This window comes from Opisthocomus hoazin, chromosome 6 (genome assembly GCF_030867145.1).
Source record: "Opisthocomus hoazin isolate bOpiHoa1 chromosome 6, bOpiHoa1.hap1, whole genome shotgun sequence".
NCBI lineage: Eukaryota > Metazoa > Chordata > Aves > Opisthocomiformes > Opisthocomidae > Opisthocomus > Opisthocomus hoazin.
This window is the reverse complement of record NC_134419.1, coordinates 56,047,784-56,062,861: the sequence shown is the minus strand read 5'-3', so window position 1 is coordinate 56,062,861 and position 15,078 is coordinate 56,047,784. Positions and strand designations below refer to the sequence as shown.

General features: G+C 39.9%; 1 protein-coding gene across 1 annotated transcript in view; it reads right to left on the bottom strand.

Moving 5' to 3' along the window:
- Positions 1–15,078, bottom strand: part of PCDH15 (protocadherin related 15) — a 1,100,829-nt gene that overhangs the window by 1,052,288 nt on the left and 33,463 nt on the right. The window contains exon 2 of the mRNA XM_075423218.1: positions 14,753–14,838. The gene's annotated coding sequence lies outside the window, so the exon portion shown is untranslated. The remainder of the gene's footprint in view (positions 1–14,752; positions 14,839–15,078) is intronic.

The window sequence follows — 15,078 nt, the reverse complement described above, 5'->3', positions numbered from 1 at the left end:
AATAGGACAAATTCACCTACAGTATTAGGGAAGAGGGTCAGTTTGATCCAAAAGCTGCACTAGTAGCTTGTAAACAAAATTCACGAGAAGATAAGGGAGGGAGAGTCCAGGAGGCGGAAGAGAGAAGCAAATCAGACCACCAAAAGCAGCAGAGATGTGGCTGAGTGAAGATGTGAAGTTACACCGTAACTTATTGCTGTGCAAAAGAAACATGTATTCTAGCATTTGGGACTAATAAAGGGGAAGCAGATGCAACTTGGGGAGCTTTGTGGTGTTGCTTACTTTCTCTCTCTACCTCAGTATCTCAGGATTGGAGCTGGAGAACTGCATCCTCATTTTTCATCACCCTTGCAGGCCTGGGGAGCAGCTGCAATGACACAGGGCACTGCTTGCAGTGCTCAAGCTGATGCCAACTCACAGCGAGGTGGAAGGACTGCATGGAAACTGGCAGTACCCAGACCTAGGAGAGGAGGACTGCATCTGAAAGAGGCTTATACAAGAGGCCATTGTAACCTATTGCTGAGCTACAGGAAAGATGATTTTACACAATGCTGAGATATTAGACACCATAGGAAGCAGACTTCTTGTAACACTACCTGAGAGCAGGATTCATCTCTTTAATCACCCAGTTCAAGTCAGTCATCAGGACTCTTGCTATAATTGATGGAAAGAAATAAATACCATCAAAGGTGATTTAGTCCAACAATTTTAGATAATTACCTTAGGATGATATAAGCTATTCTCTGGAGGTGCCTATTCTTTTCTATTGATTATTGAGTGAGCCCAAAGCACTTGCCAAGGCCAGCTGCTAGATGATAATTACGTTAGGTGAGACTGAACAAGCAATTACAGAAAACAAACTGTAGACTTGTCTAGTTTAGGAATTGTTCCCACAGCCTTTTCAAAGATGTAGGAGGTATCGACAAAGATATCCCACACAGAGATTTCTTCTTGCTGAAATAACTTCCATATTTTCTTTTTCCTTGCAGAAAAGCAGAAGGAAGGTCACAGGAAAGGCATGCCTACATACTTCTTGAAAAGATACAGAAACCAAGACTGACTGGAGAAGAAACACAAACACGTGACTCCAGGATGTCTTTGAAAAACTTTTGCAGAGCCTTCCACATTGCTGTGCCTTTTTTCAGAATCTGCACTTGCAATCTACGATTTATTTACTTATTAAGTATAGAAAGAATGTAAGGAGAAAGAAATAATACTGGGTTCAAGATTGGTAAACAAGCAATTCACAACATGTTTCAGTCATGGACATGTGCAACTAGTCACCAAATATTCATGCATTAGCATTTCTAAAGGTTCAAGTGGTATTTAAGTTATGGTAGAAGCTCTTTATTCTTGAGAGAGGAGTCTTCTGGGGGAGAAGGGTAGACTCACCTATTTACAGTAACAACAAACACAAGAAAACAGCAGAAACATTAAATTACTGTGTCCGTGAACTTAACATAATGAAACAAATAAATGTAATTTCATTTCTAAAACTCAGCTCAGTTTCACCTATGTTTACATTCATACACAAGTGCACATACTTGCATATTCTCTGCATAGGTCCTACAGCAGTTACAACCTAAAGAATTCAGTTACAGAATCGCCACTACAGGTCAGAAAGGTGATCTTAAGATGCTACCTTGTCCAGGTCCCTTCCTGAAGGCATACTCCATTCTCCCTGCCTTCTTTAACCAGCCCACTCCTGTGGGTCACTGTCCCCATTATCATCAGAGTTTCCCTAATGCCAAGCTCTCCTGTTGCAATTTCAACCCAACACTTCTATCCTGTCTGCAGTGAAGGTGCAGAATATTTTGTTACCTCTCCCATGCAACACTGCTTCACTTATTGTCTCTCCTCTACCAGCATTCCTTTTAGCAGGAGAGGAGAAGTATCTAGCCAGCAGATTTCCACCTCTCCATTAGTAAAAGGGATATATCCTTACATACAGATTTTGGGTAGATAATGTCCTAATTAATATTTAAGAACTGGTAAACCCATTTTGTCTATGTAATTGATGAATGTTAACTACGTACAGTCTATAAATGAAGGCCTGTGTAACTTTTTCAGGTTGTGTCATTTTCATTTTTCAAATTTAAGTAATTACATGCTTTCTCTAGTTCTGCCTTATTGTAGCAATTATTTGCAGTGAAGTTGATGCCACTTGAGAGATGGTCAGTTTTTGATTCAGAGTGAAGTAATAGCTAGTTACAAACAACTGCCCAAGCAAGTGAATTTTGTGTCAGACATACCAAGCTCAGTCAACAGCACTGGTGTTTTCCTGTATTCTGCAGTCAAGGTTTGCATTAGAATTATGTCTGTACATATGTGTTAGTTATTTAACCTGTGATTTTCAGCTATGAAGGCTACCTTGTGCAGTGTTTTTTCCTAAAGTCTAATGTAGAAATATCACATGGAGCCATTAAAAGCAACCTCTTTTTCTCCCTCACCTCTTGTTCACTTTGTACCAAATCTAATCACTTTCTGCTTTTTATCAGACAGCTGTGCCCTGAAATTTTGACCCTTACCTGTTGCTGTAAATTCATCTTCCACGTGCCTGTATCTAATATATGAGCAATGCAAAATGTTTTTAGCTTTGTTAGACCCTGTTACAAACGTAGGGACCGAGGCATTATGCTCAGGAAACAAAAAAAAAAAAAAAAGGGAACAAGACTTGTTGTAGAAGAAACGAAAGAAAAGCAAGGAAAAAGGCAAAACAAATCAATCGTACTAAAGATCTATTGAACCAAATACGGCATCACTCCAGCAACACACAATAGTTTGCACAGAACTTTAAATATGTGAGTTGTCAAACTGCAGTCAAGAGCTTAAGTGATTTGCTGGACATGGAAGTAAATAAACCAGATGTATTATTTCATTTAAAAACAGATTTGTTCCATAAGGCCTTTCTGTGAAATATTCTAGTACATATGAGTCCTTAGAAGTCAGCATTGATTTCCCTACCAATGAATACCAAGTGAGAAAATGTGGAGTGAAATGAGAGGGATCATCCACATGATTCACGAGCTATGCCGTGATTTCAGTTATTTACAAACTACTTCACTTTTTTTTCTGGAACAACTTTGTTCCAACTCCTTACTGCAGGCCACCCAACTGGTATGAACATCATGAAAAATAATTTCAGTCTAAATTGGGACAGCCAACATGGCTTCACCAAGGGGAAATCGTGCCTGACCAACTTGGCATCATTCTGTGACGGAGTTACAACGTTAATGGACAAAGGGTGGGCAAGTGACACCATCTACATGGACTTGTGCAAGGCATTCGACACTGTCCTGCGTGATGTCCTTGTCTCTAAATGGGAAGGACATGGATTTAACAGATGGACCACTCATTGGATAAGGAACTGGCTTGATGGACACACTCAAAGAGTTGCAGTCAAAGGCTTGATGTCCAGGTGGAGACCAGTGACGAGTGGTGTGCCTCAGGAGTTGGCACTGGAGCTGGTGTTGCTTAACATCTTTGTTGGCAACATGGACAGTTGGACTGAGCGCCCCCTCAGCAAGTTTGCCGATGACACCAAGCTGTGTGGTGTGGTTGACATGTTGGAGAGAAGGGATGCCATTCAGAGGGACCTTGACAGGCTGGAGAGGTGGGCCTGCGTGAAACCTCATGAAGTTCCAAGGGCAAGTGCAAGGTCCTGCACCTGGATCAGGGTAATCCCAAACACAAGTACAGGCTGGGTGGAGAGTGGCTCGAGAGCAGCCCTGAGGAGAAGGACTTGGGGGTACTGGTGGATGAGAAGCTCAACATCAGCTGGCAATGTGCACTTGCAGCCCAGAAGGCCAACCGTATCCTGGGCTGCTTCAAGAGAAGCGTGGCCTGCACGTCAAGGGAGGTGATTCTGCCCCTTTACTCCACTCTCGTGAGACCCCACCTGGAGTCCTGCATCCAGCTCTGGAGCCCCCAATATAAGAAGGACATGGATGTGTTGGAGCAGGTCCAGAGGAGGGCCATGAAGATGATCAGAGGGCTGGAGTACCTCTCCTACGAGGACAGGCTAAGATAGTTGGGGCTGTTCAGCCTGGAGAAGAGAAGGCTCCGGGGTAAACTTACAGCAGCCTTCCAGTACCTGAAGGGGGCCTACAGGAAGGAAGGAGAGGGACTTTTTATAAGGGTGTGTAGTGATAGGACAAGGGGGAATGGCTTTGAACTAAAAGAGGGCAGATTTAGATTAGATAAAAGGAAGAAATTCTTCACCATGAGGGTGGTGAAACACCGGAACTAGCTGCCCAGAGAAGCTGTGGATGCCCCTCCCTGGAAGTGTTCAAGGCCAGGTTGGATGGAGCTCTGAGCAACATGGTCTAGTGGAAGATGTCCCTGCTCATGGCACCAGGGACCATTCTATGATTCTATGATTCCAACCCAAACTATTCTATGATTCTATGATTCTAAGTCATGCCTGAGAACAGAAAACATCATAATTTCATCAGCAAACTTCCTCCCATATTTTAATGATATCCTTCTTCAGTTTTCTGCCCTGCTTCCATAAAGCATATACTTCTCATTCCTCTATGCTGAGCATAGTAGACCATGGGCTGACAGTGTTCACCCTCTGAAAACTCCATTAAAAAAGCTTTAAGATTGTGACACAGAACAATAAAAGCAGTGGAGAGCTCAGTTCCTGGAGGAATGTACCATGTCCTCTCCCACTTACCCAACACAACACATTATGCAGTTGAGGTGCTTGATTATGATGAGGTGTTGATAACTGTAGATATGCAAGGCTAGATTGGTAAGCCTGGAAGTTAAAGTAGGGATTATTAATACATTTTTTACTATTGTGTGTCAGATGCATGAATACAGCAGGATAACCTGTGATCTATTTAAAACAAAAAATATAAAAATTGTCTTTTGTAATATTTAAACTACATGTATAGTAAGGCAATGCATAATCTTATTATTTCACTGAGGAATAGGCTTTTTTGTCTTATTTTCCCTTTCCTCTCTAGTTCCCTGCTTATCCTTTATTCATTTCCCTAAGAAGAGTGTATTTACAATAAAGTATGCAACTACCAGCTCAGGCTTTGTTGAAGTTGAGAGGAACTTTAGTGGATACTAACTCTTCGGGTGCTGACTGACATGTTTGAAAAACTGCATCACTCTGGAAAACGCAAACACCACAGCCGTTAGCAGCCTACATCTTTCATCAAAGTTGTGCCTTCCTGTGGCCTGCTTGCTGAGACAAGCAGCTTGTGACTGTGTTTACAACAAGCTTTTGAGAACAACTAATCAGAATTTTGTGCTCTAATTGTCACAGTCCGAGTTTCTCCTCTTTTTAGCACAAGAGTTAGCGAAGTTGGAAAAGTACATACTGTAAACAAACCCTGCAATGAAGACAGTCCTCCCTTTGGTCTTTGAGATGGTTTTAATCTATTTTTACTTTTAAGAAATCACTAAAAACTTCAGAAGAGGATTGTCAAGGCTACTCATTTGCTTCTGTTCCTGCTCTGTGCAAGGATAGTTCAATTCCAAATGAAACAAATGGGCCAAAGCTGATCTACTGAAGTAGCAATAGATGAGGCTCAAAAGCATCACTGAAACTCAGTGCCACAGACTTCAGTGGGCTTGCAGCAGGCCATTAGAAAACGTGAGCTCTGTAAACAGTGAAAGAAAGGTCCTTAACTTTCAACATAGAGCTCAGAAGAAAAAGCCACAAACCAAAACAGAGCTAGTAAACCAAGCAGCCTCACCATATCAAGGTCCTACTTAAATTACCTTGACCTATCAATGCTTTTCATGTGGATGAAACAAAGTCTAGGGTTGGCATTTTCTAACTGTCAACATTTTCTCCTAATAAATGCTTTTAAAATATGCCATAACTATATAAAATAATAAACGAGGAACATTTTAAAAACATACAGTATGTGGACTGATTTGTACTTGTCACATTAAGTGATGTAAATTACAGACCCATGGTTTCGTAAGAGAAAAATTACCACATCTCTCCAAGTACCTTTCATCTACAGATTTCAAAATGTTCTAAGGAAGTCAGTAAGTGGGCATGTCTGATCTGCAAAGGGAAATGAAGTGCAGATGGGCAGAACTGCTGTGTGTTGCACAGCCTGCCTTGCCGTACCAGCAAACAGGCACTGCCTTTAGACCTGACCCAGTACCCATCCCACAGGTGCCTGTCCCTGCCCTGTCCAGGGGATCTGTGGGAACTCCCACTGGCCCATGGCAGCTCCTCACCCTGCAGACAGCACCAAGCAGACAGGCTTGAGAGGTGGACCCGTGCAAACCTCATGAAGTTCAACAAGGCCAAGGGCAAGGTCCTGCACATGGGTTGGGGCAATCCCAAACACAAGTACAGGCTGGGTGGAGAATGGATTGAGAGCAGCCCTGAGGAGAAAGACTTAGGGGTGCTGGTTGACTAGAAGTGCAACATGACCTGGCAGTGTGCACTCACAGCCCAGAAGGCCAACCATATCCTGGGCTGCATCAAGAGAAGCGTGGCCTGCACGTCAAGGGAGGTGATTCTGCCCCTTTATCCACTCTCGTGAGACCCCACCTGGAGTCCTGCATCCAGCTCTGGAGCCCTCAACATAAGAAGGACATGGATGTGTTGGAGCAGATCCAGAGGAGGGCCATGAAGATGATCAGAGGGCTGGAGTACCTCTCCTAGGAAGACAGGCTGGGAGACTTGGCATTGTTGCACCTGGAGAAGAGAAGGCACTGGGGAGACCTTGTAGCAGCTTTCCAGTACCTGAAGGGGGCCTACAAGAGAGCTGGAGAGGGACATTTTACAAGGGCATGTAGGGATAGGACAAGGGGTAATGGCTTTAAACTGCAAGAGGGCAGATTTGGATTAGATAAAAGGAAGAAATTCTTCGCTATGAGGGTGGTGAGGCACTGGCACAGGTTTCCCAGAGAAGCTGTGGATGCCCCCTCCCCAGAATTGTTCAAGGCCAGGATGGATGGGGCTTTGAGCAAAGTGGTCTAGTGGAAGGTGTTCCTCCCCATGGCAGGGGGGTTGGAGCTAGACGATCTTTAAGGTCCCTTCCAACGCAAACCATTCTATGATTCTAGGCTGAGGACTGTCATGACTTCTCCAAGACTTCAAAGCCGACTAGGAAGTCGGGTCATTCAGAGAGTGCCAAGAGGAAAGCAGCAAGAAGAATCAGTGAACTAGCAAGCATGAGCTAGAAGAAAAGACTGAAAATTCTGGGATTTTTCAATTTAGAATTATGTGAACCCTCCATGACAGCAGTTTTCAATGATGTAAAATGTTGCTGTCAAGGGAAAGGGACAAAACTATTCTTCACAGTATAGGACAAGAAGGGTTAAACTGTAGCAAGGGAAATTTAGTTTAGACATTAGGGTAATCTTTCTCAATGTCAAGATAGTTCAGCACTGAAATCAATTGCCAAGGGAGAGTGGAGTCTCAATCACACAGGAGGGTTTCATGAACAGTCTAGCTAATTAACTGTCAAGCGTGGTTTAGGTATAACTGCTCCTGCTGGGGCAGGGGGCTGAACTACCTGACCTCCTGAGGCTCCATCCAGCTCTAACTGCATTGATCATAGCATCTCCAGAGTATCAGAATAATCTATGTCCCTCATAAATTACGTATAGGCAGAATACAAAAAAACAAACAAGCCTAATAGTTAATGACAGATGCTTAAGACATCTAATGATATGTTGCTGCTATCTTAATAAGTATAGAATTAAATCCATAATATTACCTCAGTAATACTAATATACTATCAACATTTTATACAACTATGGATATTTGTGTCTTAGATCGTAATGTATGGCACAGACTTATTTTTATATTCCATACAACTACAGTATTCAAACCTTTAATGCACAATACATCATGCTCATATTTTTGTAGAAACTCTAGCAGGACCTGTGTGTTGTATACGCACACTATCAATCTATGTATATATAATTGCATGAAAATGCAGAGGGAAAAAATATGGTTAAAGACAGTTCTTTGTAACACTCCATTCTGCTAAGCACACATAAAACCCATCTAGCAATAATGTGGTATCCCAGAGAGAAGAGTCCTGACCCAAGCACTCCTGAAGTGCTTCAGCTTTGTTTCCAGGGGGCAGACTGAAAGAAATATTCTTGCAGGATGCTTCTTCCACTATTGCAGTATTCTATATAAATGAAAAACTCAAATTCATGTGACTGAGAATAATTTGACACAATCCCTTTCTCTGCCCCATCTGTAATTAGCTTCATTGTCATGCTGCTACATTTCACTGTCCTTTTTTTTCTTACAGAAATCTGTTCAAATTTGTATTTCTTTCATTCCTCATAGCTAAATGGTTAAGAGGCAAAAAGAAATTAGCTCCTTTACTTTGGGAAATTCCATTCTCTTTGTTAATTTGAACTGCAAAGGAAAAACAATTTAATAAAACTAGTGTTAAAAAACTGATTAAACTGAAATATGCAAAAAAGTAAATCTTTCTATGAGAACCTGGAAAATATTTCTAAGAAATCTGCACAGAATTCTGTAGTTAATTCAATGACCAGAGGGGGCTATGTAAGTTTGACACCAATCAGTGAAAGTGGATATTGTTGGAAGAATTGCCTAAACTCACTTTGTAATTATAAAAAAATTCAATATAAGCAATAAAACTACACAAAAATCAGTTATACAGCTTGAAATAATGGAGTGAACTGCAACCTTATGCCATGACTCAGGCTATAGCACAGAACTCGCAGTATTTTCACCAAAAATGGAAAAGTCCTTTAGTCCTGTCTAGAAAACTACTTGCTCTAATGAAAGAAAACTCACTTCAGTGAGAGATTATGGAGCCAATCCCCCTGGAGGACTGAGACATCTTGCTAAAACCCCCAGATTACCATGTGTTACAGATCCAGTCAAACATCTACTATATTTTCTAGAAAACAACCGTTTTTTGCAGTCACCACTTACACATTACCAGCAAGTGGTATGCCCCCCATTTATCTCCATTACCACATACCATGGCCATCAGGGAAAGACAGGTAAATGGTAGTACAGAGCTAATTAAACATGATTTATAGGAAGGTCAATAATTTTGCATACAATATAAAGTTTCCTTGAGTATACCCATATAATTGCTTTAGTCTACATATCTATGTTGAAGGAATTAATTACCAGGAGCACTTTAGTCAATGGTATGCAATGCTGCTGTACTCATATACAGAGACATTTAGGAGTGATGTGACACACAAGTGTAGGCAAGGAGTAGCTACATCTTAGGAAGCCCAGGTGTGATTGTGGCAAGAAAGAGACACATCACAGCATTTACATCAAGAGCACTTTGTGGGCTGCCAGATCCCACACTTCCAGGTACAAAATATGCAGATTTTTCCCCCTTATGACAGCCAGTTTTGTTGACTGTCCCCACAGGAGAAGCTGTGATTACGAGATGGAAGCTTCACCTCATGGTGAGTCTCATGTCAAGTAGGGGGTGGCAATCTCAGTACGCTACCACACCCAACGGCATAAAGGAAAGCGGCATAGAAGAAAGTCAGGTCCCCACTTCTAGGCCACTATCTAGTTTCCCTGTACAGTGGGGAGAGCCAGACCTTTCCAGGAGGCTACACAGAGGTCTAGGGCAAGTCTTTGCTAAGCTCCTAATTGCTTTTTTTAAATCACTTTCTGAAAGCACCTCTTCCCATGCATTACAGAGGCTCTACAGACAATGCAGACCCATAACTCAGGGTAAACAATGTTACGTAGCAGGAATGTCTTTCTGTCCAGATAATCCCTAAGTGCATGAAGAAGTTACCCAGATTTCACATGACTCAAATTGTATGCATCTCATAATACCATTACTTCTTTGCAGTTACTTTTTAATTTCTCACATTATATGCCATATTGGGTATGAACAGTTCATATTTGTGTACATAGTTTCCATTTAGTCTTTTACTATTGCAGTCATAGTGCTGGTTCCAAAATGTTGTGTTTTTTTCACTAGTTTTTAATTGGAAAATAATGGTTACAGGATACATTTGTCGTCTGAGTCAACTAAAGCATTTTTTGTTTTGCTTTTTAAAATAAAAACAAGCATAGATTAATACATCAACACGTACACAGTATAAAATATCTGAACTAGTTATTGAAACTTGTAGGAAAAAATACTAATAATATTAATTTATAGTCAAGACTGAGAATTCAATAGAGTAACAAGGTAAAACTGGAATCAAATTTAGCTAAATCCCAAATCACTATAATCTTTACTACATGCATTGCTAACCAGTGCCTGGTGCTTTCTTGTTTTCTTTTTTCCATTTGAGACTTTGGGTACCAAAACAGAATATCTGACAAGCTCTGGGTGCTGTTTTCCTTTTTATTCCACCACTCAGTTCTATATTTTTAATTTGTTAAAACTACAGATGTTTTTTTGTTGCATTACAGCAGCAATTGTACTGAAGGCTACCGATCCCTCAGTGAATACCAAACATGAAAGAGGCTGCAGTGCAACATTTGTCAGTGAAATCCCCATAGCCTTTTATTTATCTGAGAAAGTTTTTTGGTAAATATTTCAAAAAACAATAGATGAAGATATCTGGAATGTGGACTCCTTATGCTGTAAACAAGACATTTTTTTATTTCAAAGCCAATATTTGTTTTATGAATTAAATAAACTACCTTCAAAAGTCGCTTTTCTTTCTTAGGCTGTTTAAAAAAAAAAAATTGTAATTATTCATTGATCTCTAGCATTTGACTTAAAAGTTGTTGCCAAAACAGCAGTTATCAATTAAATGTGTAGCTAGCAGCTTCCATGTCCACATGTAGAAGTACAATAACTGCCCATTAATACATCACCATTTTGTGAACTTTCACAGTACTACAAACAAGGAAGATATGAAACCATTTGTTTGGACATGCAGGTTTCCAAGAACATGACTGAAATATTTTGTATTATACACCACTACTATGTAACAGACATGATAAAAGGAACATGAATGTTTACTACTTTCTTAATGAAGGAAAAAACAACTGGCCAGTTAAACATAAGACAGCATTCATTAGCTTGTTACTGTGTGCTTCTATAGGAAACACAGCAGTACTACTGCTGTACAGTACTAGCACAGGCTATTTTATCTAAGGCTATGCTATATTACCTCTGTGGGTACTGCTCATGATAAATGTCTCTCAGCTTAAGGGTGAGAGACCATAAAAAAATCATTCACTTACACTGTTTCTTAGGTTTCAGATATATTTATCAAACTGCTACAATGGCAAGTCACTAAAAAAAAAGAGAATTCCAGACAGAAGAAATATCATTTCTACTGTTTTTTTAGTGACCATGAGGATGGATACAATGATCTGGATTAAATAAAAATCACTGCTTTCATAGAGATGTTGTACCTAACTGTACAGTCTGTCTGGACTTTTATCTTCTTCACTCCCTTAGATGTGGCTAGGTTAAACATGACAGAGAAACAAAATATCCCATAAAAGACCATTACAACAGCTTCCCTTAACCAGGAACTACTGGAAGTATTTACAAGTACTTGTACTTACAAGAATCATTACAAAACAGCACATGCAGTCTTATACTGTATTGCAGTCAGTCAAAATCACTGAGTAACTTCTAAAAAGTGTTAAATGCAGTCTTTTCGTTTCACTAGTTACACACAATATATTTGGGCAACGTTGATGAAAGCTTTCTAGACTAATACAGTGGTATGTCTCTAACTGCTATAGTTTATGACCTTATAAACAACTGCAACAATTTAGATAATCTGTCAATCCATTTGCTTTTCTGTGAAGAAATACTATTAAATTTAATAAAATTACATTTCTTTTACGTAAGGTATATTTGAGAAAAACAAACAGAAATTATTTCTGACTCACTTTTAATGAGAGTTTTCCAGAATCCAACGTTTCACACAAATGAATCCAACTCTGAGAGTTAAATAAAAAAAACTTCTGTCGAACAGCTAAATCTGAGCATCCTGAACTCATCCCAGACTCTTTATAAAACTAGAATTGAAGGTATTTCTGGCGATAATTTTAAGATTTCGCAAGACAGATGTATCATAGAATTATAGAAACATTAAGGTTGAAGAAGACCTTTAAGATCATCAAGTCCAGCCATCCACCCAAAAAACACCATGCCTGATAAACCATATCCCAAAGTGCCATATCTACATGTTTTTTGAACACCTCCAGGAATGGTGACTCAACCACCTCCCTGGGCAGCCTGTTCCAATGTCTGACCACTCTTTCAGCAGAGAAATTTTTCCTAATATCCAATCTAAACCTCCCCTGACGTAACCTGAGGCAATTTCCTCTCGTCCTATCGCTAGTTAGTTGGGAGAAGAGACCAACACCTGCCTCACTACAACCTCCCTGCAGGTAGTTGTAGAGAGCAGTAAGGTCTCCCCTCAGCCTCCTCTTCTTCAGACTAAACAATCCCGTTTCCCTCAGCCGTGCCTCATAAGACTTGTTCTCTAGACCCTTCACCAGCCTTGTTGCTCTTCCATCGCTATAATAAATTGCCAAATTGCTGAACTGAATGAGACAAAATAGATCATGAAGAGTCTCTTCACCCATCTTCCTTGTATAACTAAAGTCTATTCTTTGTTTACTCCAAAGGTCTTTTGCTCAAAAGATCTTTTTTTTTGTTTACATATTTTCATCTTTAATTGATCTTTATTGAATGTAGTCAGGCTATGCTCCCCATCATCAATCTATGGCACTATGTCTCCTGTAGGAATCTGTCCTGCTGAGCACTCCTCAGTAAACTAAGACTTGAGCATGTCCATGACGATGTATCTTATCAAGTTCACAATGACTCTACCCAATATACGCTTTTTTAGCGCATACCCTCAGAATTTTTGGTCATTCTCTGCATTTCAGGTTACTGAGCAGTTCTTTAGCTCCTCCTGGATTTGTAACCTTTGAAGTCTTGTCATGTAGTTAGGGGCTCCAAGTGCTGGCATGATTACACATGTTCTCTAATCTCCATTTAGCTCTACAAATATTTATTTCCCTGTTCTCACTGTGCCACCAAGACTATGCACAGCCTATTAGTGTCTACTTTAAGAGAAAGCATGAAGCTCAGTATCTAGTTTGTTAATCCAGATTAAGTACTAAATAAACACACACTGAAGAGCAATACTACACCAGTGGCTAAAATAACTCTCCCTGAGGGAAGACGACTGCAGGATGGGGCTGCAGTACATTCACTGTCTCTGCTCTAGCCTACTGCCTGAAGTCAAAGGCTGAGGATTTACATCAAAATTAAATTAGCATTTTACAAAGCTCTCAGTGAAGAAAATAATAATATTAATAAAAATAATGAGCACTTCAATGCACTGGACTTAGACAAAACAGTCTTCGACCTAACTGCTTCTTAATAGTTCATAGACCAGCAGTTGCTGTAGTTGCAGGATGTTTATTTAAAACACAGAACACAAATTAGATTAATTATATGAAATCAGTGAAGTTGGAAGAGAATTTGCTGACGTATGTTGCAAAGTTAGCAATTAAGATGTTGTTCTGTTACAGAATCAAAACCAAAAAAGAGTTTTGAATCCGTAAATCCAGTTTACGAAGTCCCTGCCTTACCCACTCATTTCAGCTCTTAATCTACAGTTCACTGCACCCCAACTGTGCTGAGATAATTTATTACAGGCATGTGCTATAAATCAGATAAAGAATAACTAAACTCATGGGAGCAGATGCCATATTCAGTACAGACAGGTATATGGACAAGTCTAAACTGAATACATTAAGGTAGCTATCCGAGAGCCAGTCGACACAAACTGTTATATCTCACATTGTGTAACACTGTGAATCAGCCACACAAGGTAGAAAAAAACTATCGGTATCAGACAAGCCAAGAACATCTCTGGGCCCCAAGCTGTGAACAATATTGGTGAGATGTGTAAAGAAAAGAGTAAATGGATGGGTAGTAGGGTCTTACATTGCTCTGAGTTCAGCATATAGTTGAGACAAAAAGCAATCTGTAAATTCTAAAGCCAAACTATCAATTTTAGCAAATATTAACTGCATAACGGATTTCCCATACAAGGATCAACCTTGAAAATTTAATAAATCAATATTTACTTTATTTATATAGATCATATTGGGGGACATATTAGTACAACTCAAGATCAACTAAATGGTTATGACTGCAAATAGTTGTAGGATCCACTTAAAACCATTTACCAGAGATTTAGTCCAGAAAGGTTTGCAGACTGTGCCTCTAACCTACCTACAACGTGCAAAAAAATTCTCTCCAAATCCCCATTGGGAGACTAGAAAAGATCACAGGCATTGTCACGTCCCAAGGCCCCGACATAACAAGAACTTTTCAGATGAAATTTCCAGATGCTCCTAGGAAACAGACCATTCCCCAGACTACAGAACAAGGGAAAACCTCAAGTGGTCCTTGCCAAAGATGATGCGAGAGAAACATAGCACTGAGTACAAAAAACAGTTACTTTGTGGAGATAGACCTATGGGGAATTTTGTACCAACAAAGATACTACACATTAGAATATTGTTTCAGCTGCAGCTAAGATCAGAAAAGCCTCAAAGTTATGGCTGACTATCGTCTTCAGCTGTGGAAAGTTACTAATTGCACTCCATTTCCTATGAAATAGCAAGCTACATCCTGACAGTTAAGAAGTTATCAAAGCACAGTTTCAAATTCCCATCAAAAAGATTTTTAAATGACATTGGCTTTTTTAACATCACTTTTTACATTTGATCAAGCACAGGAAAATCACCCTGATTTCTAATCATTTTGTGGGATGTCGTCCCTACCTTTGGCAAAGGAGTTCTTTTTTTCCTTCTTCATCTAGTGTCACATTTTCCTCCCATTTCTGCTTTGCCTGCATCATCCACTCTCACTGTAATTGAAGGAATAATTTTATTAGTGTCACTAATTGATTGTCATAAATAGTTGCATTCAGATTTAATTCCTTGTCCATATTACAACAAGTTTGAGTCTCCCATTTTGGACTGAGAACATCTGAAATCTTGCCTTATTTAGTCTAGCTGGTAATCTCTCAAATCTTTTGATTCCCAACCTGTAGAGCACTGTGGCGAAGGAACACAGGACTACTGACGTTTATTTCACAATTCTTCAG